Source organism: Artibeus jamaicensis, unplaced genomic scaffold, assembly GCF_021234435.1.
Source record: "Artibeus jamaicensis isolate MK-2021 breed Jamaican fruit bat unplaced genomic scaffold, CSHL_Jam_final contig_729, whole genome shotgun sequence".
Lineage (NCBI taxonomy): Eukaryota > Metazoa > Chordata > Mammalia > Chiroptera > Phyllostomidae > Artibeus > Artibeus jamaicensis.
Genome location: NW_026521939.1, coordinates 3565795 through 3569396, shown reverse-complemented (window position 1 = coordinate 3569396; position 3602 = coordinate 3565795). Strand labels below are relative to the sequence as shown.

At 39.9% G+C, this 3602-nt stretch overlaps 1 pseudogene; it reads left to right on the top strand.

Moving 5' to 3' along the window:
* The first annotated feature begins 211 nt into the window (after nucleotides 1–211).
* Nucleotides 212–3145, top strand: LOC128628409 (cytochrome b-c1 complex subunit 7-like; annotated as a pseudogene).
* Nucleotides 3146–3602: the final 457 nt, after the last annotated feature.

The window sequence follows — 3602 nt, the reverse complement described above, 5'->3', positions numbered from 1 at the left end:
TTCTGATCATTTCCTTCACACATTTCAGGAAGTTATCTTAGCTCTTAGAGTGCTTGATATGCTTAATATGTACATTAATTCTCTTGGCAAGAATCTTTCCCTTAACTTGTGTACAGCACTGCCCACTTATGCTTAGTGACATTTGTAGCCTCTTCTAGTTTTGTCCTAGTAACATTTGTGGGGCATTCCTTTTTGGACAGTGGCCCGTTCCCTTGATGTGTACAATATCACCTTTCTTGGAGATTCTCATGTATGTGGCCAAAGGAACAACTCCGTATTCTAAAAGGCCTAGAGAATGCATAGCAGGTGTCTCTTCTCTTTCCCTTTGTGTTAGTCATTTTGGCTACTTAGTGGAAGATGGCAGTTCTGCATGAAAGGAAGGTGGTGGTTTATTTCTGTTTAAAAAAAAAAGACAAGAGGAGCAAAACACTTGCAAGCCAAAACAATTCCAGAAGGAAAGGATTTAGTATTAGTGAATGAGATTATTAATTTTTTCCCCATTAATTCTATTCTTTCAGGTGAAATGTATGATTGAAATAATCAGAATGCAGATTTTGCTATCAGAAAGCTTATAGACTTGGTGTTTTAAATCAAAGGAATGGCTTTTTTAAAAATGTACTTATTTAGAGAGAAGGGAAGGGAGGGAGAAAGGGAGAGAAACAGCAATGTGCAAGAAATGAATGGCTCAATAGGGGACACTTTTATACAAAAACGAGAAGGAGGAGGCTGATGCCTGTCTAATTCTTAGGAGAAAAATTATTTTTGATAGGAAGAGCTATGCAATGCCCTTTAAATAATTAATTCACTGATCAGACATTTATTGAAAACTAGCAAGTGCCAGGCATTACATTATGCACTGGGGATTCAGAGCTACATGGGATTTCCCTGCTCTCCAAGAGCTGTTTGTTAGGGAGACATAGGGATAACTGGTACAGTGTAATATAACAAGTCTAGTCAAAGTTCTTTCAGAATGTAGGTGTAGGATGGGTGAGAGATTTTTGAGTTGCATCCTAAAGTAGTTGTTCACTGGATGAAGAAGATGGGAAGAACATTCCATGCAAAGGGAAAAGCATCAACAGAAAGGCACAGAGGTGTAGTAGTCCTTGGCTTGTTGGGGACACATTTGGGAAAAGATAGCCTAATGCTGTAGGCAAGAGTGCTTGAGACTCAGAGGTTGGAGAGGGGGAGGGAGAGAGACAGAGAGAAAGGGCAAGGGGTACCAAGCGAGACCAACCTTTGAAGGTTTTTTTAAGCAGGGTATTTTGTGTTTTTAATTCTACCTGAGGGCTCTGTGTCATTATGAAGTACATAATGACAATAGACCAATAATTAGAGAATAATTGCCAAGGTCTTTCCCAGTTCTAAGCTGAAAACAGACCTTTTAAATGTTAACAACAGTTTTTAAGCTAAGCATAGGCTCTGCGGGTATTCATCTGGGAAAACACTTTCAGGTGTTTATTTACTTGTACAGACTTTTTTTTTGCTGAAAAGATGACATCAGACAGAGTAAACATCAAATGTTATGAGATATTTATCTATATGATTGTAAGATAAATATTTACCTAAAACAGAGGTTGAGGCCCTCTTAGACTTACCCAGTAGGAAACGCTTCCGTCCTGGGCTGATGGAGAGCCGGCCTGCAGCATCAACCCTGTGGCCAGAGGGTGTTCTGAGATGGCAGTGCAACACTGTGGGATTCAGTAAACTGAGGGTAATGGGGAAAGGTACAATACATGTAGATGACAATGTGAAAGAAGCCGTAAGAAGGCTTCCTGACAACGTGTGTAATGACAGAGTGTTTCGAATTAAGAAAGCACTGGACCTCTCCGTGAGGCGGCAGACTTTGCCTAAAGAGTAGTGAACAAAATCTGAGGAGGATAAAATTTTACCTTGAACCATATCCGAAAGAGGTTATTCAGGAAAGGAAAGGAAGAGAAGAATTTACAGGCAAAGAAATAATCACGTAATCAAAATCTGTGGAATCATCTTCCCTCACTAATTTAATGATGTTGGTTAAACCTGAAATGTACAGTTTAGAACCCTCTCAGCTGCAAATATATTGCTTAAGTAAATGTCTATTATCACTTTAAAAAATAAGTGAAACGGGCATTGATGAATTTTCTATTTGGGCCCAGATAGTAAATATTTTAGGCTCTAAGTATCAAAAAGCAAAATCAAGGATAGTATGTAGCTGCTTGTATAACAAGAAAGAAAACTCCTGCTCCCCCTATTTGCCAGGTGCACAGTTACTTGGACTCTGGTTGCATCAGCTGAATCCCTGTACCTGACTAAGAACAGCTGGCCTGAGGGAGGAGGAGAGGGGCCTGGCCTGTCAGGCCTGCCCCCTACACAGTGTATTTCACTTTGCCCCAGTGACACCCAGATCTGAGGGTGCTGTTCTCTCTTCTCAGAGAACCTGGCCTTCTCATCTTGGTCTGCTGGCCTGAGGATAGGTGATTTGCCGAGTCTCTTGACTCCTAGATTGAGATTTCATTGTTTGGTGCCAGCACTTGCCATCAGTGGAGCCTGCAGTGTGTAGGTGGTGATGCTCAGGCCCTGAGCAGTCTGCTGGTCAGATGGGTGGGCTCTGAGTGCTCTGGGAATGGCAGGGGTGGAAACTTATGCCCCAACTTGGACTTTGAGTCTCATGTTATAAGGTCTATGTTATAACCTTTCCTTCCAAGTTAAAGTTATTAATGAGCCTTTTTCTTAAGCCCGTTAATTATAACTTGGGATGTAATGCCCTAGATTAGTCAGTGGGTTACTTTTCTGTATTTAATGCCTTACTTTCAGAGAGAGAGAAATGAAAATCGACAACTCTAATTTTTTGTTCCAGTCTATGTTTATAAGTGTCATCTCAAATAAAAATTGTTTTTTTTCTTTCCAGAACTCACCAATGTTTCTACAGATTTAAGTCCCAACTTTATAAAAGCACAAATACTTACACTAGTCTCGTTTTGGAAACCTCAGACCAGCAGACTTGCTAGACTGCCTTTGCCAAGTATACATGTTTCAGGGCTAGGGAGAGTTTTCCAGCTAAGATAATAAAGTTATTTATTGCCAGAACTTTAACTCATAATAAATTATGCCATTCCAAATGAACTTTGTTATAAAATAAGTTTTTTTTAAATAGACTCCTCCTGTGAAAGCATTCCGATATTTCAAATGGAAAATAATGTCTCCACGTACTCTGGGTGGAGATGTTAGTTAATACAATTTCTACAGAATAGACATTGAAAATTCAGCTGATTGATTTTAAGGATACTTTGTGACCTCATTAGCTATCAGAAAGGTTAACACAGCCCTGACTGATGTGGCTCAGTGGATTAAGCACCAGGCTGTGAACTAAAGGGTCACCAGTTGGATTCCCAGTCAGGGCACATGCCTGGGTTGTAGGCCAGGTCCCCAGTTGGGGGTTCGCAAGGGGCAACCACACACTGATGTTTCTCTCTGTCTCTTCCCTCCCTTCCCCTCTCTCTAAAAAGAAATAAAGTCTTAAAATAAAAAAGGTTAATACAATCAATGTATTATGCTACAATTTATATTTATATGTTCATTTGATTTAAGTAACATCTGTATTTCCCTTTTTCCTAAGGATTTAA